The 26,913-nt window shown below is 44.9% G+C and overlaps 1 long non-coding RNA gene across 3 annotated transcripts in view; it reads right to left on the reverse strand.

Moving 5' to 3' along the window:
• Positions 1 to 2,155: 2,155 nt before the first annotated feature.
• Positions 2,156 to 26,913, reverse strand: part of LOC138566384 (uncharacterized) — a 58,021-nt gene continuing 33,263 nt past the window's right edge. For 2 of the 3 annotated variants that reach the window (XR_011301928.1, XR_011301926.1), the window contains 2 exons: positions 11,413 to 11,578; positions 2,156 to 4,481 (listed from right to left, as the gene is read on the reverse strand). This is a non-coding gene — a long non-coding RNA (uncharacterized lncRNA). Of the gene's footprint in view, positions 5,434 to 11,412; positions 11,579 to 26,913 lie in introns of all 3 variants that reach the window. The other variant, XR_011301927.1, reaches the window with a different exon arrangement.

The following is a 26,913-nucleotide window of genomic DNA, read 5'->3' on the forward strand; positions in this document are numbered from 1 at the left end:
CAGGCTATGGAGTCTGGAAAAGAAATGTCTGGGGATCAAGTATGGGACATTTACAAAAAAAAAGTGCAATAGTCTGGGCAAGACCACCATTTTGAGCAGCGCTGCTCTTCCCATCATGGCCAGGGGTAAGCCAAACCAAAACACCATGCTCCTTTTAATACCTTCAACTGCTTTCTCTGTATTGTGTTTGTGCTCTACCTCTATCTTGTGGTATATGTTTATGTCTAGATATCTAAACGTCTCGGTCTGCCAGGCTATTTGCAGAACAGGCAGGTTTTCCAGTGGAGTACCTTCCCAAGGGGAACACGCTGGACTTCCCGGGGTTGACCAATATGCCCGAGAGGGCGGCATAGCGATCCATCACCTCCAGCCCATATTGCAGATTCTCTTCCGGGAAGCACAGATAGAGGAGCATGTCATCTGCGTACAGTGATATCAAGTGTGTTTCCTGTCATACAAATCCCCACCTCTCCGTATTGTTGCCTAAGGCAAATTGCCAACGGCTCCAGCGCAAGGATATATAACATGGGCGACAAGGGCATCCATGTCTAGTTCCCCTACCGAGTTGCCATTTGTCCGAAATTATGGTGCCCGTTTTCACCCTTGCGATCGGGGAGCTATATAACATCTTGACCCATCTAATATATCCCGGCCCTATCCCGTATCCTTTCAGGGTCGCCATCAACCATGGCCACCTCACTGAATCAAAGGCTTTGACCGCATCCAGCAACACTATGGCCAGCTCGCCCGGGTCATTTTCCATTTGATCAATAATATGGTGTAGCCTCCTGTGGTTGTCAGTGATGTTCCTGCCGGGAACATAGCCCGTTTGGTCCGAGTGTATCAATTTGCCAATTACTCGTTTAAGCCTGTTGACAAGCACTGCCATGAGTATTTTGCTATCTTGATTAAGCATCGATAAGGTCCTATAGGACCGCATTCGGCTTGCCCGGTTTCAGGAGCGGGATGATCACCACCTCTCGGAGGGATTCCGGTAGCTCCCCCTGCTCATAGGCCTCATTGAACATGGCCAGCAGCGGCTGGAGTAGCTCCTGCCTATACACTTTGTAGCATTTGCTAAGTAACCCATCCTACCCGGGCACTTTACACGTGGGCAGGTGTTGGATCACCGCCTCCAGTTCGTCTGAGGTGATTGGAGCCTCCAGATCTGCTCGTTCTAGGTCGTCCAAGGTGGGAAGCCCTATATCTTCTATTATTTCCAGAATTTCTTGACCCATATCTCCACCCACATCCTCATACAGGGGTGTCTGCGTTTATTGTATTTAATTTTTTTGGGGTTATTTTGTCAAGAGTCTGTGACAATATTGCAGAAAAAGTGTCAATTGACCCAAATAATTCTGAGTAACACAAGCAGGGATGCAGGCAAAGGGCTCTGCTGACTAACAGCACTTAATAACTCCAGATGCAGTAAGCCATGCTCGATTTGGAGTGACTGGGGTACTGCACGTGGAGGAGAGGGGAAGCTGGGGAACAATGCCCAAGGGCCTCAAGGCCAAAGGGCTGTTTGAGTGCTAAATAAATAAAAAATAAGGCTGCACTGAGATGGCCGAACCAGAGTGACACTTCAAGGAACCATTAAAGTAAGGCTGCGATTGTCTCTTCAACACTCGTTGCGCAATGGGCAACAGGGTTTACTTCAATAGAGGGCTTGCAGATCAGGCATTTGCTGACCCCCACACCCACTGCCTCTAGTCTAGACTTCCAGCACTTACCTGCGTGTCCCCGTTATTAACATTCTGCTGCACAGCAAACAAATGCCGGTTTCTTTCCGATCCGACCCTGGACCATGCGTCTTGTGCTCTAGACCTCAGGCACGACAGGGCACTCAATGAGGTGAAAGAGGTGTTCCCATCCCCTTCCCCAGCATGTCAACAGAAAGCTGTGTTGGGCCTAGGGGAGGGACGAAGGAAGGAAAATGCAGTGCTAAAACTTTGGATGAATATACACATGCCACAGAAAACCGTGTGGAGGTCCGCATTGCGGCACAAATGTTGTATAAGCCTGACGTACAGTATGGATCACCAACCAGATGGCAGGATTATTTATAGCATACACATTGAAAAGAGATTCATGCTGCAACAGTTGTTTAGCAATAAACTGCATATGCCATCCACTCCCACATAAACAGAAGACCTTTGAGTTTATGTTCTTTAATAGTGAAGAAAGTAGATTTTTTAAAACAAGCAACTATTTAATACAAATTTTATGAATGGTTTCATTTCTGTCACAACAGTGTTCTGTGATTTAAAACATATTGAAGTCTACAGATTAATCATGGAGGATTTGTATTTAAATAAGGAATGCGCAACAGTGTCCTGAAGCCCACATATCATGCGTTAGAGAACATTAATGATGGGAATTAAACACTAAGCAATATAGTTCAAACAATCTGAAAGACCTTTTGTTTATCTAAAAACATTACAAAAGATGGGAGACACGGCAAGGAGTTATCAGTAGTGCACAAATGTCAACATTTAGTTGCATTTTAACAGCAGACTCATGAAAAAAAAATGCTTTTCTGGCCATTATTTTCACAGTACGATTTCTTATATTTGTGTTTGCTTCCAAGAACAGACTGCATTTGAAAATGAAATACAAAGACAGCCTACACATTTAACAATGTATATGTTAACGCTCACTTACACCAAATTCCTTTTTGCGACTAAATGTATGAAAAACTGACAATAGCAATTTACAGCTTCTACTGTATTTTTCAACACATCTAAACAAACTTGGTTGTAATAATAAAGCCATAGGAAAGGGAGCAGTTTGTATAGTTACCTCCTTACAGGCAAAGTCCCTGCCCTAAAACTATGCAACCTGCTACCTCTTCCTAGGAGCCCACCGTTTCTTCATGACGTCGTCCAACAGGGACTACCAACAAGCTGCACAATGACTACAAAACATTTTGAGTGCTTTACTATAAAAACAAAACGTTACATGAAGTTACATGGTTACGCTGAAGAAATTTAAGATTGCCAGAAAAATAGCCAACCAGAAGAAAGCATCATTTTTCAATGTTTAAGAGACAGTTGGAAAATAAAGGCAATATAATATAATGCTGGCAAGTGACCCACTACTTGCCAGAAGTCTACTAAAATTGAAATGAGTTTAAAGCAAACACAATAAGCTAACGATTCATGTCATGTAACTCTGGAGCAAAAGACAGCAAATGCTGTTTGTGCAATTTATGGCTCCTTCGTTTTGATGCAACTTCGACTAGCTTCTCGGGATTATACATGAACCATAGGAATTCTCGTGAAGTAGGATACAGATGTTCATCTATTGAAGACAGTTACTCCTCAGGGAAGGCAATAGATTGTATAGTTATCTCCAGAACAAGGTAAAATCACAACCTCACAACTATACAATCTACTACCTCACACCGCCAGAGCAAATGGTGTTTGCTTTGCAAATGATTAGAGTCCCATTAATGCACATTTTCACATTTGATCCTGAATTTGTGAATTCAACTGAAAATACTGATCCCCACTCTATTTTACAACTAGACCTTAATATACGAATTAACACTACACACAACAATTTATTAATCCTTAGAGCAACACAAACACTGCTGCAAAGTTCCATTCGAGGTAAGCATCGTTGACTTTCTGCCTCTTTAGGAAAGACAGTAGATTGTATAGTTATCTCCCAGTGGTGGGTATGACCCTAAAACTATACAACCTACTACCTCATCCCACAGCACAGTTTCTCCGCACAGCTTGAAGAACGGTATAATCATGCGTTGATGACATAGCGTACACACACATACTTGTAGGACCTTTTCCATGTATATTCAAAGAAAGTAACATCTAAGTTAATTGGGAGTAAAACAGTACAAGGCGTACACATATACAACAGTTATTTGCAAATATCATGAAAGGTATGCAGAAACACAGGATTAGTCAGAAGACCAAACGGCTTAACATTATGGGATGCTGGCCAAAGAGAAGATGCGCGTAAACCTGTTATGCAATGAAATGTAAAATGTTAGGTAACCTAAAGCAAGATACAATTGGATTCCGGAGGCATCTAGAATTATCATCACTGAACATGTTTTAGCATTTCTCTTTTATCGATAAGATTTGTGCGCAAAAACAGATTAAAAGAGGGTACTGTGAGGTAGATGGCATTTTACTTTATTGTGCTAAGCCAAATATTTGTAGGTCAGTAAATTAAACATTTGTATTATACCTAGTTACTTCCATGAATTAAAACATATTGTGCTTTCTGATGGCTAAAGCATGCAAGTGGGTTGCAAATATTGTCATTTGTTACCAATCAGTGCATCATTTCGAAAATTTAAATTTACATTCCAAGGAAAGCATGCGCTTGATTAAAAGAAAAAAAAGAATAGAGAGGCTGTTTGCAGTCTGCTTCACACAAAGACTGAAAACAACCAATTACTGTTTACCCTTCTTAAGTGCCAAGGAACCATCAATGGTTGCAACATCAGCCTCCTAAAATGAAAGAACAACAATTTGCATTATTCTTTTTTCTATATTGATAGACAAAAAAGAAAACTGCACGCTTCATGTACTGTTTAAGAACGTATTCATTTTAATTCTTGCATAACTATTTTGTATCTGGGGATATAAAACTTTGTTTTCCTGTGAACTGTAAAATGGCATAAAAATGCACTTGCATATAGGTATTTGTTTCTATTTGGAACAGGCAGCCCTTAAACTCTGCATCTTGCACAATTAAATACAAAGACTGACTTGGTTTACAGAAATTCCTTTTTCAATTCTAACAAGGCTGATCCCAGATTTCCTTTAGTCACCCTTATGCACAGCACTAGTACCCAACTAAACAGAAAGCACAACTTCTGTGATGCAGTGCACAGATGTTGCAAAAGGGTGGTATAAAATAGGTGCGAGCAGCAACACTATGATAGACGGGCTTAATTTTGCATCCGCGTTTTTGTTTAAATGACAAGAATATTTAGTATAAAATAAACATTAATTCTGGGCTACCCCACCTTCCAGATCAGGGAGTATTAAGACAATGCACATCCATAAAAGGTTCAATGACGGTGATCTTTTTGTTACTAATATTGAATGTCCCTTCCCTCCACACTGCATTCCTGGAGTCCAAGGCAAAATGCAACAGCTATTTTGGTCCCAACCACGCATTTGAATCCATTTAGGTACTGCAAAACCCTGGAATGAACAAAGCTCCAGGATGCAAGGAACAATTCACCTGGCAATGTGCATTTTCACTTTCTGGATGACGGGCCCAAACAAGTGATGAAAAGCCTTTCAGGGGAACAATTCTCCTAAGATCCATCCAAGTACAACATTAGAGCCCAATGTAGTCTGGCCTGCAAAGTTCCCTCTTCGCCTTCGAGCTCTAAAACATTGTTCAGTGGAAGGACGGCAGTCCTCAGAAACACTTTATCCTTATGAAAGACTGAAGGAAAAAAAAAAAGCTTAGATGTCTAAAAAGGTAGTGATCTCAAATTTAGCGCTGCTAAAGCCCCAACAATGTCTTGGTTTAAAATAAGAAAAGAAAAAAATGTCTTCTCCAAAATACAGTCAACATTATACATGTATGTTGACTGTTTATACTAGTCTGTTAAACGAGAAATGACTCTGGGGACTAAATGTTGGAAGTAACGAGATTGATGTACTATGGAAATTTGAATGCTGTCTTTAACACAATGAATGTACGAGGCGATTAAAATCGCATTTGACAAAGGAGCGTAGAATATTTTGTGGCCAGAATCCCAGAGGCTAAGAACGTTTAAACAGTGAGTATTCACTGATAATGCCGTTTTCCCTTCCAATTGTTTCATCAACGTCACGTGAACAACGTGGTTTAGCAGTGCTTTTGGTTACCCATAGCAACACATTTGGTTGATGCACATACAAGGTCATGTGGCATGCTATATATCAAACGCTGGCCGCGTTAGATGATCATTTGTGATTTGTTTTCCATGGCCGTGGGTGTGAGGTACAATAGGTAAATATGTTACGATTCACTTTCCACCAGCTTCTGTTTGGTGTCTTTGCTTTCGAGTACTTTTACTGAAGAAGTATTTTTGATTTGCTCTACAGAAATACACGTATATTAGATAAACAAGGTGGATTTAAACTTTGTGCATTTGAATTTGGTGATGAGTACCACACAATCAAGGAGGTAGATTCGGTGGTTTTCTGTCATTTTGTGGTGGCTTTTTATTTCCCCATTTTCTATTTTGAAGGTGGCATGTCTGCTCCATTTTTGTTTAACTACCCTAGACCCTCCCCCCGAAGTACTGCTACTTAGGTTTTTCTGTTCTCCAAGAGAAAAATATTCGAGATGACAGTTTGAAATGGAATAATGAATAAAAGATTACCAGATATAAACATTTCTATATTGGAACACATTAGGTTACGCTCAAGATGGTGAGGAGAACCGGATACATGGAGTTTGTGTGCATGTATACGACTTCCTTTGGCATTTATAAGAGCTAGGATGTGGTTGGTGATACTTAAGCGATCCCTAATATTTTCCTACGGAAATCAGTTTTTACAGATCTGCGGAATAAAGGCGATTTGGACGTCTTATTGGTTTAGACTGAAAACTGGAAATCTTTGAATCAGGTGAGATCACGCATAAGATGCAGGTACTCCATTTACAAGAATGTGTGCATAATAGAAAAAGTAATTTTTTCTGCGTTTGTCTGCACTAGTATTAGAAGTGGTTGCTTCCAATAATTAGGTGTCGCTTTCCTTTTAGATCAAGGAAAGTATTGGAGGTTATCTTTTTATTTTCACACAAATGTCCGAAACCACGTTACTTCTAACTTTTAGTGCCTGATGAATTTTGTTAGAGGGACAAAAACATGCAGGGCCAATTGGGATATTTGCATTTCCTGTTGGGTGTATTAAATGCAGTGCAAACATCATTTAAGGCACAAATTGATTTGGTCTCATTTGTTGTAATGTGTTTGTGGGACCTAGGTTGTGTATATATATTCAGATTTCTATATTTGAGTAACCATCTTAATTGTCTTGTGTGACAATTTAATAAAGATAATTTTTATATTTTTAATGAACTATATGCCTGAGGCGTTCATGTTTAGAGAGATCGCCAATATTTTGTGGCCATTAGCTGGTTTACCCTCCTTTGTTGTATACAAATACAGAGCATAAGACATCATGGAAAATAGCCACAAAGGAAGGCTGCAGAGACTAACCACATACCTAGACCCAGACGAAAGCCCTCAAGTGACTCTCCCACTCGTACGCACCGGACGAACATATCCAGACCGGCAGACGCACCTAGATAGACGTTAGCCTGCGTCACATCTGGATAGGATTGATTGAAGGATAACATGCCCGCGCCTAGAAAAACCGTGAATGCTAGCATGGGCCACACTTGAACACCAGCCTGCGTGGCGTTCGGATGGAGTGGTGAATGTTGGCATGCCCACACCTGGATGGAGTCCTAAACATTGGCCTGCGCCGCGTCTAGATGGGAATGTGAGGGCCAGCAAGTGCCACACTCAGACAGAACTGTGAATGTTAGCATGGTAAAGGTCAGGTAACCCACTAACCAATATAAGCTCAAACTCTGCATACTTATCTCACTCAAAAAAACTCACACCCATCTCACGCACAAAAAGCCGCACGCACTTCACAACAACACATAAGCCGGAACAACAGCACACGCGGACTGACTCCGATCCGATACCCGCACCAAAGCTCAGCACCCAGTGTATACGGAGTTGAAGCTGCCAACAGAACACCACTCCCCTCACTATCCTACTCCCTTTTTCACCCTACTAACCCATCCCACCTTTATCATTTACAGATCCACCTGAGCACCAATTCCGTTGGAGACGTTGCGCGGTACAAATACCTCTAACATTTAACATATAGTTATCTCACAACCATAAGGCCACAAAAAAGATTGACTGAACGAAGACTCATTTTGCAACCAGTAACCTTTTCCTAGCATAACACCTTGTCTGTGGAGGGGAGGGAAAAGGTTCTTAAGAATCAATAAATGCAACACTTTCTCTAGTGCATTCTAAAGTAACTCTTTCCCTGAACAATGAAGGCCTGGGCACATTCACCCCAATACACATTCCCTTGCTATATCCAACACATGGCAGAGGGTGGATGCCGACAGACGCAGCTCAACCCTGTGCATCTTTGTGGCATTCTTAAAGAAAAATCACCTGATTCTCCTTGCGAGGATTCTGTTACTAAGTCCCCTATATCTTACCAGAGCTCAAGATAACACCATCCAAGAAATGCATCCGCCAGATGAATGTGAAGCAATTAACTGTACACGTTTTTCTTCGCTTAAACGCCCTGCAGACAAGTCTGAGGTGCCTTTACTCCACCTCGAGAGATCAGATCACACTGCAGGACACTATGCCTGGAATCCACATTATTGCAACCAAATGGTGTCACATGTTTAGCAGCTCTCTCAGTCAACTGCTTAAGCCATTACTATTTTCCACCAGTACTGTTGCCAAGATCTCCAGCTTCTAGGGAGAAGAGTCCAGCACATAAAGGTCAACGTTCTCCTTCAAGGGTCCCTGCTAAAGATATAACTAGGCTTCAGCCTTTGTTTGATAACAGGCCAATCAAGTCAAAATGCAGTGGGTCTGGGTAGGTCTGTAGTATGGGAGTGGAGGGTAAGACCCAGAAGAGGCAGATTCAGAAAGGAAGGGGCTTCAGGACCAGAATCGACAGGCAATGGTGAGGCCTCAGATAGAGCTGGAATTCACAAAGGTGGATGGCTCATTGCCAGGGTCAGAGTGTGGGTGCCAGATGAAGAGGCTTTTCTTACAGGAGGCCCAAAATGCACCCTTTCACAGTGGCTAAGTGCATGAACCTTTTCAAATGTTGCCGTGAACCTGCTGTGGATAGCCACATATTGGGAACTATAGAGCGGCTGTAGCCCTGGCGGTACCAATTTGGGACTGCAGTCGAAAGCAACAGTATATGGCACTGAATCCCATAAAGGTCAGGCTGGAAATGCCAAGGAGCATAAAACAAGGTTATGGTCCACTCCACCCTTAGATTTAATAGTACAGCAGGTATTCTCACCAACGTTGGGGTGCCAGAATTACACCACCCCGAGTCATTGTTTGAAATTCCCAATGACAGTCCTTCCAAGGAGTTGGATATTGAGCCGAGAAGTCCTGTCTGATTTCTGTGCATGGTGATCAGTGTGCTAAGAATTTCAACCTCTCCGCCAATTTGCGGACCACCAAGATAGGAGTTGGATTATATCGAATCCCTTTTCAGTACCACCTGCATTCACAAAAGCCCCAAGCCCTCAAGACTGGTCCAGTTATTAACAAGTAGACCTGGGGCTGAGGGTGGAGAAAACCACAGAAAGTGGTAGTAAATGCATTTGGGAGGACACCTATATTCATTAGCCCCTGCCGAGACTACCTTAGGGCGTCCATGCACAACCTCAGTCTCATCCAATAAAAGCCCCTGAAGGGCTATCAGAGCAAGATGTGTTAGTCAGCTGAACAGTGTATTCTGGGACAGGGTGCTGTGGAGAACAAAAGAACTAGAAGACATTTTTTGGATACAATAAGCTTGTGCCGATGAAGGATGCCAGGAGCCATTTCATGCGTCAAGTTGTGCATCTAGTGCCCCATTAAAAACTGGTTCAAACACCACACAAATTCAACAGTGGTCCCGGGCTATGGTCCAGGCAGGGATCTTTTAAGTCCACCCGTCCCCCAAACTGGCAGTCATGACTTGCATAGAAAAAAAATCACAATATACCATGTTCAGAATAAGGTTAGGAGGACAAAAAGTGAATGCATTATCCTTCATTCACCAACTGCACAACAGTCTTACACTTTTGCTGATCTGTAGATGAGGAGTCAGGGGGAGGCGGAGTGCGAAAACGGCTCTAGCCCAGCCTCACTGGGGACAACCCAGGAGCATTAACGAAAGAGGACAGGACATAGCAGTAACACCATTTTATTTAGAAAAGAAATGCCAACTAGAATTGTAATTCAGTGGCTCTTTATATGTGAAAGTGCTGCCTTAATGATTCACAGTATCGTTTTATTTTTCTGTGATTCTGATCTGCAAACAGCAGAGCGAGCAGGAGGGTCACTAAACGTGTGGTGCTGGATAGGGGATGCCAGGAACCGTCCCCATTCCCATGCAATGCACTACCCACATAAAGTGCATCTGTAGCAATCTCAACCATATGCGCACATCTCATCTACCAAAAAAGGCACTGCCATTGTGCCATCAGATCTTCAACCAGCCTGAGAAAAACTGGGACACAATGGAATTAGCCAAGTGTGATCAGCATAGCAGACCTGCCCTTTAGTTCTTGAACACATCATGCCTTCGGCCTTGGCACCAACGGATACGCTAAAATGTTTTGCTCAGATTTTGTGTACTACCACCAAGACCGTAGTGCAATATTTTTTCTTAGTATTCAAATCACTTTTTGGTCTTACTATATGTGGATGGCTATCTCCCAACTGAAAAACACCTAGCAATCCACTTTTCAGGCATCTTTCCTTTCAAATGCCACGTGTATGCCTTTCAAGAATGGCAACGGGACAATGATTAAGGAGCACTAAAGGCCTAGTTATCTCAAAACACTAGAGAATATTGAGAGCTAATCTCATCAGAGATGGCTTCATATCCTTCAGAAACAATGCTATGAAAGGGCCACGAAAATGTAGACAACAAAAATCACAATCTTCTGGGTAAAGGGCTTCTATGGAAGCTAGAACTAGTCTGGATAGGATTAGCCCTCAGACTCTTAGCAGCACATGAGTGAAGTAGTGTGCCATTAAGCCCTTACTTTACATCAGGGGGCGGGGGGGGGGGGGGGTTATTAAATAAAGTTACTCCTAATAAGAAATTAAATGCTACATTTCAAGGCTACCAGCAGCACCAAGAATACCTGCAGCAGATTCTCTGAGAACATCTAGCAGATTAGAATTTGCCCTCTGGCCAAACTGGGAGTTATGGTCCTGTATCCCTCATTAAAGCCCTCGCCTTTTGTGTCAGAAACCCCTGTACGGTCCTCAGGCTTAAAACCTTTGAGAAGACCAAGGTGCATCCTCATTGGACAACCTTTGGACTAGATATGCCAGTATAGCTGGCAAATTGTCCAGCATGCTACTGGCGGCAAAGCAGAAATTTATTTAAGACCTAATGCGGCTCCATGGAACCAAGAAAGGCCAGTTCTGGTAAAGTGTACACATTGGCACACATCATTTATTGTCTAGCACTTCAATAAACTAACCGCAAAACTAGCTCCCTATTCCAGTGAATCCCCAAACCCCCACCACTCAGACATTAGCCATTTCAGTTTGACATTTTTGCTTCTGCATCCAACTTCGGCTCCCCTGGAACCAGAAAGTTGGAACCAAGCAAAACAGCATTCTTCTCTTACATCAGGGAAGCCTTGTCATTCGAAGCAGATGAATGGGGTTCAAGGATATCCAGACCAATCCAGTGTACGCATGGGCACCATAGCGTTGACTCGTGGAGGTCCCAACGAACAGTAAAATCACTTTTCAGTATGTTTTGGCGGTAGCTACGAGTGCAGGAAGACGGATCTAGCAAGCAAAAAGGAGTAATGGTTGAAAGCTCTAGTTTTGCGAATTTCTTGTTGCATTCAAACAATAAATTTCTTTGAGATACGCACTGTACTGGAACTATTCGTCTTAAAACAAAGCATGCTTATATTGGAACCAGCAGTTATGAATGCATTGAGAAACTGCAGGAAGATTTGTAAAGCATAATGCAGCAAAAATAATGGCCAAAATATTACTATGCATCTCATAGGACACGCGATTTGTGGCAGGCCATGCGTGTTAATACCTTCTCCAGGAATAACTCCTGCTCACTGCTTAGTAGAGATACTGTAGAGGAGCAGCCTCTCCCCTGCCTCTAAGGGTAGAAAGGTACATATGGTATTTAGGGCCAACACCTCGCTCTCTAGTCCAGTATTGTAAGAATCAGGAATATTGTCTATTGAAGCAGCTAGACTGCCCTGTTTAAAAAAAAAAAAAAAAGTGCATTGGAAATAGGTAACACTGGACACTATTGGCAACATAGGACAGAACAGTATGTTGAATATAGATTTCTAATGTAAAATATAGGTTAGTAAGAGCCATCGTATTATAGATGGCTGTAGGCCTCAGAATCCCAGAAGTGTCTTAAAGAGCAGACACAGAACTATAGTGCTGTGTGCAATAAAGGGAGGGCATTCAGCCGCAGCCATGGTTGACGGAGCAGCTGAAAACAGGTGCTGCTCCGTTGGCACCATTGGTGTAATTCATAAAATGAAACTGGCTTACAGCCAGAAAAGATAAGCTAAGACGAGGTAACCAATAGAAAACCAAATCGCTTATCTAGTCTGGAGCAAATGCGTAATTTCTAGAAACTTTTTTTTCTCCAGTTTTAAAAGGTTGCAACACATTTTAGAAAAATGGAAAGCCCCTAATCATGCGTTAGCATAAAAAGTCATGTGTTTCAGGAATGGGACACAAGTGATGGTTTGACCTTTAAGTAAAATGGTCAATTAGAACAGGTTATAATCTAAAGTTTAGATTAGCATACAAATATTGTGCAATACTGTATTTTCTATAAAAGTGCGTTTAAATTGGGCAGACTGAGTCCTTACCTTGCCTCCTTTCCTCTTGACTAACAAAGGCTTGGGTTACCGGCTCCCAGCCGGCTGAGAATAAAATCTTTGCTGTCTGCACAATTCCGTCTCTGAAGGGGCTTTTATTGAATTATGACTGGAACAATAGGAGCATTCCGGACCAGTGCCTGTCGTAACAATACCCATGAGCAATCTAATCTATATTCCTTCCCCGTCAGTTGATTAAAACCTGGAGCCTCATTTATTTAGATATTTGTAAAGTGCACCTAACCTGGAGGATCTGTGCCATCTGATCACAGGCAGTTATTGGACAAAAATCGCAACGAGCTTAGCACTCCCACAACTCCCAACACCAACAGAGAACTTCTTGTGGTAATGTAGTATACACCTCTCTTGCCTCCGAGCTATGCTGCTGTACTGGATCTTCATACGAAAAAAGTGCCCCGAGGGAAAAGACTGGAATTGCCAACTGTGATTCTGTGGGCCATTTTCTTTTAATACATAAGAACTTCACACCCAGATTCCTAGTTAAAGACTATGCTCAGGGTTACGTAAGCCGACTGCTGGTGTATAATGTTCCCAGTAAGAGCTCTTAATTTTACAAATGCAATAGGTTCTGATCCTTTTAGAACTCAAAATAAGTCTTGTGCTCCGTGCATGACAGTTGGCATTCGGTAGTGGGGGTGGGGGGCGGGGGCAAGGTTCAGGTGTGACTCCACTGCAGCAAGCACCGTCAAGTAAACATGGGCAAATTCTACATAGAACTTTCCAATACATAGAAAGCGAGGGGAAGCAATCAATACTTTGAATCCCTCCAACACATCCTTGTTATCAGGGCCACAACAGATACAGCTCAAGTGTGTTCCATGAGGTGCACAATGTGAAAAATCAGTATTCTGAGACACTTGTTTACTGTAGCCTCTTGCCAGACAGATTAGAGTCTGTAGATTATAAATCAGAAAAGCTACATAGGCCTTCGACAGCTCCCTCATTGCCAACGCAACCAAACCCTGCAAAGAACTACACAAGATTATCAGAGTTCAAGACCTCCTACCACCCCCCCTCTACTCTTACTCTACGTCCCACGTATCCCAAGGACTGTACAGCACCCTATCCGACCACTACTTCAACATAGCCATTGAAGGGAACTTCACCATCAATGCTATAATATCACCCCTCCCTCCCCAAAAACCACTGCCCCCGACAAGCACTCGCTTCTGCTCCTTCTCTGCCATCTCCCACTCAGCATTCTTAAGGCTTCTCTCTAATAGCCACCCCCTCATGTTCCCCATGTTAGGGGAGTTTTCCTAAAGTCCTACTGGTAGTAAGACTTTAGTAATCTCTATCTCCAACTCTTAATGTCAGTCTGTACTAACTCAGGAGCTTGGTAAAGTGGCAGAGCAGTCAGGCTCATCTTAAGAGGAAGATGTGAGCTGTAGTCAAGTATACTGAACCTTAGCTAGACATGCACATCAAAGAAACTTAACACTTGTACATATGTATTATAAATACACACACATCACTTTAAATACTTTAGACGTTTACACTAGAACACTTCAAGTACACATTCACTTTTGGGTTTGTTCGCAGTTACTTTTGTAGCAACATTAGAAAGGGAAAAGACAGTTATCGTATTATCGGTTATTACGCTACCTGTGGTTTTTGGTTCATCAGTAATACATTTACTCTGCAAACATATATAGTAAAGTAACTTAGAGGGAGGAAAATGGTTAGTTAGTGTAACATTAGCCAGGTTCAAGGTTCTAGAGAGGGTTTCTTCGCCCAATAAGTCTTTGAAGTCCCAAAACGCAGCCCTAGCTAAAGGCAGTTCAGAGAGGGCTTAAAGTCTTGACAAGCAGCAGAATACCAAGCGTTCCTGTGGATGTAGATTCTCTAGTGTTATAGAAGCAGCTAGTTAACTAAAAAGGGAGACCTGTAAAAGTACTTGATGAAGGGACACAAGCAGCGGCTTGAGTCGGAGGTAGGAGAGGACACCTCTAGGTGCACTCCACGCTCTGGAGCGTCTTCTTGGAATCAGGAAAGCAACACTTTTTTTTTTCCACACAGTATCCTAGGTTAGATGAAAATGTTGGTGCTGGATGAGCCACAGTGCTGCAGCTCTGGACCAGACATCCAGATTCCTTGGTCTGATGACTGAAGGCAGGATAATGGACAGGGTCTCTCGGCAGCAGTGTCGAGGGTGGACCCGGGACACAACTTTCAGCAACTTCTTGGCTCACTCTGAAGGTTGGGTGCCTTTTCTGCACGCACCAACAAAGGACACGGATCGTCCAGTCAATCTTCGCTTCTTGCAGTCCTACACTCCGATGAGGGGGTCTGGGTGAGGTGGATAGAATCTCTGGAGTATTCATATGGGTTCCGCAAAGATTTGGACAGATTTGGCCTTTCCACAGCGATGCACTCGAAATGGGTAGCAGATATCCTGCTATTGGGGTTGGGTTCTGCAGCCCTGGAAACTCCTAGGATCTTGGGAGATGGCTCAATTCAAAGTTTGTCCTGGGACTGGTTGCTCCCACCAGCCAAAAGGGAAGGAGTCGTCCTCTTCGGAGCCCCTCTGGCGCAGAGAAAACTGGGTCAGGGCAGCAGTGGTCGCTTCACGGTATTGCAAAGTGTCTACAGACGTCTCTGGTAGTCTTCTTTGGTTACTTCAGCTTCCAGTTGTCAACTTGCTTTTCACTCCAGAAGCAACACCCTTCATACAATTCGAGCACACGGTCCTCTGCAATCTCTCTCAGCATTTTACCAAAAGGGGCGTTTGGCTGCCCAATCAGAACAGACACCCTGGAGCCTAGGTGGGGATACCCAAGTGTTCTGGTCAAAACACACAAACCGAGCTCCCTCTCCCAGAATGGTAGAGGAAGGGCTACACAGAGGGTAATGTTAATGGATATTTGTACCGCGCACTATCACCACCCGAGTGGTCCACTGGCGCTCTGAAGGGGGGGGGGGGGGCTTAGTGGGAATAAGCTGGAAAAGTGTAAGAGCAGTGATTTGCTGTTGGCAGCCTCAGCCCGGTGGGTCCGTCGGCTGGGCTGGGTAGTCATTGTGTTCTGTTGTGCAAGTCTATGTGCAGTTTGTTTTGTTGTTGCAGTGTAGTGAAGTGAAGTTTGTGCGGATTGCTGCGGTTTAGGCTTGTGGTTGTGCTTGGTTAGAGTTTGAGAGGTGTATGCAGAGGGATGAAATGGTTAGTGGATTGGTTAGTTGGCAATGCTTGCTATCATTCACTATTCCATCGGAGTGTGTGGCGCTTGCTAATTTTCAAAATTCTGTCTAGATGTGAGGAAGGCTAGTGATCACGACTCCATTCGGGTGTTACACTTGTCATCATTCACATTTCTATCTAGATGCGACGCAAGCTAAAATTAAGTATTCATTCTAAGCGTGGTACATGCTAACATTAATAATCCTGTCTAGATGCGATGCAGACTAAGGTCTAGAATTCCATGTAAGTGTGGTACATGCTAACATTCATATAAGCACTGTGCGTGTCCTTCAGTGCAGTCCTGTTAACCTTTTTTGGCTTTGTAAATGTTTCAGGCATTTGCCAGGCAGTGCTATTAGATGCCCAGGTAGTGGACCATTTTGCACCTGCTACTGTTAATACCACTACAGACAGCAGTGCCTACCTACCGAGGGCTTTTGCCATGCCCAAACTATTGGCATTGCCAATGCTTGTTTCCATCATCATGACCGACTTAAGTGTTGCCATACATACCCTGTAAGTGGTTACGAGTAATATGCAAAACACACTCCCCTTGCCCTCTCAATGCACATCGTGAGACTTGTTTTTCTCTGCAAGGAAACACCAATGTGTCTCCCTATTAATTATAAAACTCAGGACCGATGCATCACCAGAAACATGCACAAAAGCGACGCCCCATCTCGAAACACTATGCAATACATTGCAGCTATTTGAATTGATATAAGTAATGTATAATCAGCCTGTCTGTACACAAGTGTTTCTACGTTTTAATCCTCCAGAAAGGCACCTGACTCAATCACATACAATGACCATCTTTTACCTGGTGTTCAAACCTATCCGTGGCCTAGTACCCGCCCCCACAGACACACCTGGCGAACACTTACTATCTCTCCCCTCTTACCCAACTTGAACCCTCCCATATTACTCATTCCTCAATCTTTCTGTTCATTGCCAACCCACCATGCTTCTTCTGCCTTTGCCCATCTCCCCGCCCCGTCCCTCTTGCCACCTCGTCACCCCAGCATTCGTGCATGCTCTGACCTGGCCCCCCCCTGTTGTGGGACTGCTCTGAATACCTGTGCAACCTCGAAGTATTTCAGTTGGAAACACATTATTCCCCTAAAAGTATCAAACACTGAACCTGTGAGCCGAGTAAATGAATGCACACTCCATGAGCACGGATGTCTGATGGCGCCAACCAGCCCTTCCCACACAGCCACTTTCATATCGTTGCTGTCTGACATTGTTCAGAAGATGCAAATAATCTTGGAGCACAGAGAAAGTGCGGGCAAAGCACAGCCATATATTCCCTCCTACTATGAATGCCCCGCTCCTTGGCCATTGCCCTCTTGCTTAATACTGCACACGTTTTTCAGTTACGCCAATCTGCATTTGGGTTCGTCCTTATAATGTGAGCAACTTTTTACCCTAGATATTATGCCCCGATGGTAAAGTTTGTAACTGGTGGTCGAAAACTTCAAGTGGGGATATAACCGAGGGGGACAATGAGTGTGCTTACGAGTAACGGTACCAAGTAAAACAGCCCCTTTAATACTCCCAGTAAAAAGCAATTTTAAATACCAGGTATCTGTGTCCCCGTCACTTCCCCCTACATCCCTGCATACGATGCGGCTGGAAATACCAAATAGGTTCAATACCAAATAGGTTCATCCTCTTTAAAATACTAGTCACAGACACATGCACAGCCTTTCTCTGGAGCACATGAAGAACACAGCATTAAGTGCGTCGTAAAGCGAGGAATGGCAGTTTAGGGAAGGTGACAGCCACACTGCCTTAAACTTCACAAGATAGCCGATTGGGGCTGAAAAGCGAAACACACTGCGCACTCTGTGTCAAATGTTTAAGGCAAACACACAGACACAGGATAATATATAAACTGCAGGCACCCCGGAGTACCGCGAAAGAAAGGGAAATTAAAGTGAATCAAAGTCGTCTTGTGAAGGTGTATGTAAAATCCATTGCACAGTCAAAAGTCTTCAATTGAACAGAAGCTTGTGAGCTGGAGAGAAATTGAGATTGCAGGGTCCGAGCCCGACTGAGGGAGACCTATTGTGAACTTGTATCTGAAGGGGTGGGAGCCTGGCTGAGGGCGGCCCATTGTAGACTATGAACCAGCAAACTTATCAACTTTAAACTCCTGAAGAGAAGGAACTTTGTTTTTTGTGTGTCCAAGGCATTCTGCGAATATGAGACTTGGTATGGAAAAAGAGACTATCACGGAAGGCCCTGGTTTATGTCCTGAAATGCATCCTCGTGCCAAAGAAGCCAGAGTGTGTTCCAAAGCAAAGTGCCACCTTGTCCCATGCTGAAAATGTGGGGAAAGGAACCTCAGTCACCCTGATACTTATCTTTAGAACACTACTTTTGTTGCATACACCCTTTTCCTGCACACATTTGCTATAGCGTAATGGCAGGCAATAGGTTTTGTTAATGCAGGCTATTTTGATTTCACGCACACAACAAGTACAGCGTGATTTATTATTTGATGGTCGAGCTTGCTCCCATCCTTAGATACAGGGCTAGATAGGTGTTGTACCAACCCACAAATGTTCAATAAAAACCCTTCACTGAGTATCTTTCGTGTCTGTCTTCACTATTGATACCATGTCTTCCTTACAAAACTCTCCCTGCAAGCCTTCACCTGACACCAAAATACTTAAATCCCCGGTATCAGGACGGCCCACACCCTCCCACTTATGTTAAAGGTACTTATATAGCGCACCGTCACCAACGGAATTGGTCCCCAGGCGCTCTGGTGGATCGATCTGCAAACGAGAAGGTGGGATGGGCTAGTAAGGTGAAGAGGGAATAGGACAGTCGGAGGAGTGGTGTACTGTCGGCAGCTTCAACTCGGTAGACACCGGGTGCTCAGCTTTGGTGAAAGTAACGGAGTCAGTCCGCGTGTGCTGTAGGTGTGGCTTATGTGTTGTTGCAGTGTGGTGAAGTGTGTGTGGCTTGTTGTGCGAGTTTTTTGAGAGAGATACGTATGCACAGAGTTTGATCTTATATTGGTTAGTGGATTCTATGACATTAACATGCTAACATTCACAGTTCTGTGGCACTCTCCAACCTTCCCAATAATTATCTAGATGTGGGGCAGGATAATGTTCTCAATTCTAATTGTGGCACATGCTAACATTCAAGTTCCATCTAGGTGTGGCATATGCTAACATTCACAATTCTATCTAGATGCGAGGAAGGCCAAAGCTATGAATTCGGACTAAGTGTGACGCATGCTAACACTCAATTTCTATCTAGATGCGACGTAGGATAAAGTTAAGAATGCCATGGCACATGCTAACATTCAGTTTTCTATCTCTATGTGACGCAGGCTGAGGCTAAGAATTCCATCTAAGTGTGGCACATGCTCAAATTCAAATTTCTAACTAGATGCGACGCAGGCTAAAGTTAAGGGGGGGCATGAGAGCGGGCTAGACTACTTGCATGGAACTTGCTCATACTGGATCTACTCAGTAACATGGAAGGGCAAGACACGACAAGCTCGAACGAGCTGGAGGAGGGGGACACCCCCCCCCCCCCAGGACAATGCGAGCATCAGAACTTAAAGGAGGTGGTAGACAGGTCGCAAAGGTTCGACGAAAGAACCAAAGATGTACAGAAGTGAATCTGATGGCCAGACGAGGAGAGAGCTGAGGCGCCAAGGAGACAGAGGATGGAGTGCAGTTGCCAACACAACGTGCCAGTTGTAGTGTGATGTTGGTTTTGTCAGTGTTGAAATAATAAAAATATATATATATATACTCTTATCCAGCACTCCGCAGTGCTTTGGTACTACTGCACCCAACGGCATCTCCGTGACCTGCCCTTCCCCACCCTCACAGGCTAGATTCGACTGGCCACAGGCACTACCCACGTGACCGGAACAAACCTCTTGAGGGGGGGGGGGGGGGGGGGGGGGGGCTGGCACCTTGCCCAGGCAGGCAGCTGGCAAAGGGCCCATGGCAAATGGCAGCTCCCATCCCCAGTTTTCCCTGTTTGCCCGGGACACCCCAGCCAATCCATAAAACATTCTGCAGAAACCTTAAGGTAAGAGACAACACTTATTACTGTTATTATTATTTAATGTTCATTACATAGCTGAAGTTATGTGTTTGAAGCTCAGTGCATGTTTTGTGTATACCCAATCTACTGAAGTTTGATGCAGGTCTGGAGGTTAACCAAACATCTAGTCTATAGCCACTGATTGAAACGAGTGCATATTTAGAGCATAGCCACCATGCTCTCCAAAAGATAGCCAATGTATTGCACTGAGAGGATTCTATAAGGGTAAGCAATGTATTGCACGTATAAAATAAATTCTTCTGCGGCAGCCAATATGTTGCACTTGGAGGTTTTAATGGGGTGGCCAGCAAGTTGTTCTTGGAGGATTTGCGAGGGTGGCCAGCGTATTGCGTTTGGACTGGCTGGGAAGGTGGCCAGAGTACTGCTCTTAGAAGCACCGTGAGGATAGCCAATGTACTACAGTTAGAAGAATTTTTGAGGGTGGGCAAAATATTGCACTTGGATGGAACTGTGGGGGTGGCCAATATGTTGCACTGGAGTAATCTGCAGGGATCCTGTGTGTTACACCTAGATGAATTCTAAAGGTTGCCAATGTGTCGTACTCTGAGAGTTGGAGGGTGGTCAGTGTATTGCACTTGAATTTACTTGAGGTTGGCCAGTGTGTGCCGACCACTGCTGCGCTCCATCCTCCCTCTTCCAGCTGAATTTTGAGTGCAGCCACTATATTGCTTTTAGCCGAATTTGAAGGTAACCAATGTAAGTCACTTAGTGTAGTCACTGTATTGCACTTAGTGGAATACCCGAGTGGAGCCAATGTATTTTATTTAGCTAAATTATGATGCAACGTCATCTAGCTCCAACCCTAATAATTCTCCAATATCCTGCTCACTCATCCTCAAACACCAACACACCCATTCCGCAACAAACCCTAAAACAACCACACACCACATCCACTATTCAACACCCAACTAAATCAACCACACAGAACTCCCCACAAACACTCATACCGCCCACCAAAAAAACCAACCAGCACACAGCGACTGTTTTTTCCAAACCGAAGTTACCAACACCACATCAAAGCTCTACAGGTTTTTCCCTCTCAACCCCACTAAGCAAGCCCTCCCAGAACATCTTTTTTTTCAGATCCGCCAGAACACCTGGAGACCACGACAATAGCAGCAGTGCACGGTACAAGTCCCAATAACATAGCCTAGCAACAAAGCAATGGAAGTGTCCAAGGCATGTACACTCTGGGAGCATACAACAGGCTGGATAAAATAAAAAATCATCTTTCATGCACTCTATTCAGGAGACTGGACTTGAATAACCCCTGGGTCACGATGAGCAACTCTCGATCAGAGGAAAATCTTGACACCCAGGAGCTACATCAAGCCCCTGCTATATGAATTCCAATTTCAACCCCTTTATGCATGTTGTAACGTTTCAGACATTAGATATGTAGATGTGAGGACCTTCATTGCTTTTGCATGCGGTTGTCATCCAAGGTCGTATTTCTGAAGTGAAATCTCAGCATGGTCTCCCAAAAGTAAACAACTGTTCTTCATTATAAGCATTTAATTTTGGGAAACGGCACTGCAATTTCTCAGTTGAAAGACAGTTAACCAAACAACCACATATCAACACCTTTAACCAGCCAAGCTTAACACCGACACCATTTCATACACTAAACAAGCATTGCAGAGGGTAAGATTATTCTGTGAATCCCCACAGGAAAGAATACTTACACTGTCTGCAGTCTGGATTGTTATACCATAGAGTGGTTATCAGGAAGATCTTTGGCCCTTTCTGGCTGCTTGGGGGCTAGAAACCAATAGAAACTGAGGTGAGAGGTATCATCATGTGGCAAGTGACACTCCTCATTATCACCCAGGCAGAGCATGGGCAGCAACACACCATTTGATGAAGCAGCCACGTCCATGAACAAGTGACAAACGACTAATGGGGTGATGGGGACAGAAATAGGTCAGATAAGGCTAGGTTTGAAGTCAGAAACCGATTGGAGGCACATGGCTGAAAGGTGGCGAGAACAGCATACCAGTGGAGCACTGATGAAAGCAAACAGACAGAACTGCCTGACCCATGAACTGCCATAATGGAAGAGAACTGCTTGAGGAAAATTTCGAAGAAGCTAGCTGAAATTCAAGACACAGACAAGCGAGTAGCAGCTCATAGTAGAGGAAATACAGCCAGCTGCCGAGAACCAAGAGGAGAAACAGTTTCCAAAGTCCCTTGCATACCAAAAGGGTGGAGGATGCCGACAGCCCACTGCAGAAAGCCAGGGGTCGTGGGTGCAGCGGTCACTTTTCAGTGAGGATTTAGTTTTGGTCAGTTGCAGTACTTCACAATCAATTCCAGGCAGTTTCCAATAGAACACCCAAGATGAAGCAACATGAAGGTATCTGCAAGTCAGAGTAGCCCCCCCCACACCCGCCCGCCCCAGAGGACACAGAAGGAACAAAGGGAGAGTGTTGTAATAGGAATCCCCACAGTCAGGTGGCAAAAGGTGATTTTCAATTGACGAATAGGAGCAGGCTCAGCACAGCATCCATCCTATAAAGAAGGCTGAAAATGCAGAACGCTGGCATCTTGAAGATCCTCCAGGAATGCACTCAGAATGGCGACAGCTGCAGCAAGGTAGGCCAGGATTGAGCTTGTCTGTCCACCGGTTGGTCCAGAGATATTTCCAAAGGCAGGGATAGATACTGGTTGTTCAGAGGTCAAAGCACCAACAAGGGTCTTTTGATATCAGATAGAGTAGCAGGGCTTGACCGGAACAGCATTGGAGTTGATGCTTGGCAGCTTCAGGGGGCTGTCTTTGGATGGTCATCACTTCTTTGCAGAGGTCTTGGCCCCAACAATAAGCTTACAAACAACTGCAGGAAACACTCCCCTCCTATTCACGATAACCACCCAACTAGCCTACATTACGCCCAAGAGGACTGCTCTATGTTATTTGTAAATAATGGCCTCAAGTTCTTGATTTTAAAAACGGATATCCTCTAGCTCATATTTATATTCTTACTCCATCACCGCCAGCTATGCTGCACTCAATCCAATACTCTTATGTAAAGGCACCTTACCCGAAGACTATCTGCCTCTGCGCTTTGTATCTAGCAGGTCATTTCTGGTCAAAAGGTTTAACAAATATGCAAAATACGGCAAGGAGAAGGACTTGAGGCAAAAGAACTGTTAAGAAGAAAGCCTATGACGGAGGAGAAAGACCGATTAAAAGTAGGACTAAAAGAATGAATGCAGCCAATGCATGACAATAGCAATATCAACCGGATCGATCGCTTAGGGCGCTAGGGAGCCAGCTGAGGGCACCCGGCTTGTGAGCCCCCAGTCAACCCCAGAAACTCAGATAAGATCCGGTCATGTCCAGCCTGGTAAACACCGGGAAAATATCCAAAAAGGCCAACTAAACCGACAGGGACCACAAATGAAGAAACTCTTGAAGCGCCAGAAGCTCTAATCATGAAGAACGTGATGCGAACCGGAAGCAGAGCAGCACACACGCAACCCGGAACTATCCCCGGAGGTGAAACAAAAAGGACAAGCGCACAACGCACTTTCATTGTATATACAGACCCCAGACAGTGAGGGAGAGGACTGGAGGATCAGCCAGAGTAACCAGGTACCCATCACTGAAGGACGTGAGTGAGGGCCAGACACCCCAGGAATAACAAGCAGCACAAGTGAAAGGGAGACCGGGGGGAGGGGGTCGGTTTGGGGGAGGCCCACTGTCTGCAGTAATCGGTAGCAGCGCCTTTCTTGCGGACCCCTCCCACCCCGGCTCATCTGTGCATCAGAGAGGGACAGGGGAGAGGCTCCACCCGATCAGTGTCGGAGCAGCCCGAGGCCAGTGGAACGGATGCAACTCAGGAGCACCGCGCGGTCCCCAGGCACTACTGGAAATACAAACAGAGACATCCCCTTTTCTGAAGCAGACGGTCAAGCCTACGGTACAGCATATAATGGCAGCAGCAGCAGAAGAAGAAGAAACCAAGCCCAAGACAGGCATTACACAGCTTATCCATATTGACTTTGTGCATAGCACGAGAAAACACAAACGGGCAATTGTCTAGGCTTCCTCCTGCACAACTAAGGTGGGGAGCGGGGGGACTGGGAAGGCGCATACAACACCTCTCCTCCAACGGAAAGAAACAAAGAAACTGGGTGACCACCAATGAAGCTACCCCCGAACAGACACCTTCCTCAAGGCTGGCGGCACAACCCGCAACACAACGCAAAACACCAGCAGAACGGACAAAACCCAAAGTGGGCACTACATCACACGTTTAAGCAACATCCACCTATAGCGACACCGGGAGTATGGTGAGAGAACGCAACCAATAGAAAGCTGTCTGAATCACCTCTCACACGATAAGGGGGTGAGCTAGGATGGTGCACACATTGTTCACCATATGGAGGGAAAGCCCAGAGAGGGTTGAGAACAAGGCTTGGAAGAGGGGACTCGGAACTAACAAAACAAAAGGATTGCCTACAAGCGGGAGAGTGAGTCCACCACACGGTAGCATTATGTCGAAATCACACAAATCCTACAACAGCAATTGAAACTCCACTTTGAGCAGCCAGCCATGTCCAAACACTCAACGCCTGGCGAGGTCACCTGAGAGGATGCAACCCCATTCATCGTGCAGCACCCAGTGGGAGCCTGGCGAGGTCACCTGAGAGGATGCAACCCCATTCATCGCGCAGCACCCAGTGGGAGCCTGGCGAGGTCACCTGAGAGGATGCAACCCCATTCATCGCGCAGCACCCAGTGGGAGCCTGGCGAGGTCACCTGAGAGGATGCAACCCCATTCATCGCGCAGCACCCAGTGGGAGCACTCGTCGACATAAAGAATATGATGGGACAAGCACAGGCGAGCATACAGTCCCTTGATGGCAAACTAGACACGAACCTGCAAAAGGGACCAGATGCAAGTACGCTTGGGATCGCCTAGACGAGGCGGAGGGCAGGGTGTCAAAAGTAGAGGATGAATGCTGCACTACCTCGTGTGACATGACCCTGGACAAAAGAACCCTCAAAGAACTTGCAGACAAAACAGGATGCCCTTGAATCTAGATCCCGAAGAAACAATCTAAAGATTATTGGGGAGCCCGAGGCTGACGATATGCAACATGGAAAAGATGGTAGAAGATCTACTCAGAGTCCCTGGGATGCAACGGCTTCTCAGCAGTTGTCATCGTTGAGAGCCCACTGTATCCCCAGCAGGAAACGCCCCGTGCCAGGGGCACCAGCAAGACTCATAATAGCTTGCCTACTGAATTACCGAGAGAGACTGGGCCCTCAGGTGAAAGTTAGGGTCTGTAACTTATCATGATGCACCAATACGCCTCTTTTCTAGACTTCTCAGAAAAAGTGCAGTCCTCCAGAAAAGCCTACTTTGAGGTCAAGAAAAGAATCCGTACAAGAGACATTAAATATGCGATGCCGTTTCGGGCTAAACTGAGTGGCGTACAACGGCCGTGTAATGTTCTTGCATACTCAGAGGAGGCAAGCGGCTTCTTGGAGTCACTGCCCAGGATGCCCCCTCGAGGCGAGAACAATGGACAAGGCGATGACCATCCCTAAAATATACCTACAGATGACAAAGATGGCTACAGTCCCAACCTCAACAACCGGAACTCTGTAAGCAACCGGTGCGGCCAAGGTAGCTGGTTCCCTAGCGCTCCTCATGCAAGAGCAAACGTTAGTTAAAGGAGATGGGGTGGGCGGGGGTAACTGGCAGGTTTGGATTGGTGGGAGGGAATCTGGGATGGGATGGGTTGGGGGCTGGGGGAATGCTGGCACTGTGCAAGTCCTAAATGCACAACCACTGCTGAGCTAAAGTCAGTGCTCTTGTAAAACAATAACCACTGTCTACTTTAATAATAACACAAACTAGCCTTGTCATTTATATCATACATTATTCACCATAATCATATTCCTGATGCTTGTATCTGCATAGATAAACATGCTATGCATAGGTCGACATCTAGCGGTCGTCACAGACTATTGGATGACTTATTTTCAAAATGGGGCGGTGACTGGGCGTGTTTGTAAGACTATCCCTTGTGTGGCGTCTACTGTACCCATGGTCCTTCATGCGCCGATGTGCCACAGATTATTTGTTTCTGACAAGAGGCGTTTGCAAGAGTTCAAGAAAGATAAAAGGGTAAAGAATAAACATCCATGCACCTTCAACTCCAGGAGGGGAGGAAGGGTGGGCGCGTGTGAATCTAAGCAGATACAAGCATCAGAAATATGATTACTGTGAGTAAGGAACAAGTTACTTGCCTGCAACTATAGTTCTATCGAGCATGGGTCAGTCATGGATTCACATGCTCATTAATATTCCCAGTCGTCAGGTCGGGAATCCTTGGTAAAAGAAAAAACAGTTTCACTTTCATTTACAAACTGCATTTCTCCTCTAAACCAATCACTGAGCTCTAGGACATACCGCCCCCATCTAATGACTGCCCTCTTCGTAAGCATCTCCTCTGGCAGCCATCTTGTAAGCACGTAAAGTGGCAGTATGACCAAGAAGAACAGCAGAGGGCATGGTTTGCATGTAAATCCATGCCAGACACATGCTGAAGAACAATAATTAACTTGTTCATTCTCCAGCATGGTGTCTGGCATGGATTCACATGCTCATGAATAACGAATACACAGCAGTACAACATTACACAACCACGGCAGGTGGAAAGGCTCCACAGAAGCAATTACTCTTAGGCTCACATTCTAACAAATATGTTGCGTAGCACTGCAGGGCCAACCCCGGACTCCTCTCTGGAATCCCCGTCGACGCAGAAGAATCTCGTGAAGGTGTGCGTAGACCTCCACGTAGCTGGAATGCTGTTGCAGCGATCGCTCTGGTGGAATGGGCTCTTGTACGGCCGGGGAGCGGTCGGTTCGCCAACCACTGACACAGTGTGTGATGCAGCCAGAGACACACCTTGAGATGGAAGTCTTGGACAAGGCCTTT

Source organism: Ambystoma mexicanum, chromosome 2p (assembly GCF_040938575.1).
Source record: "Ambystoma mexicanum isolate Mex_15411 chromosome 2p, UKY_AmexF1_1, whole genome shotgun sequence".
NCBI classification, from domain to species: domain Eukaryota; kingdom Metazoa; phylum Chordata; class Amphibia; order Caudata; family Ambystomatidae; genus Ambystoma; species Ambystoma mexicanum.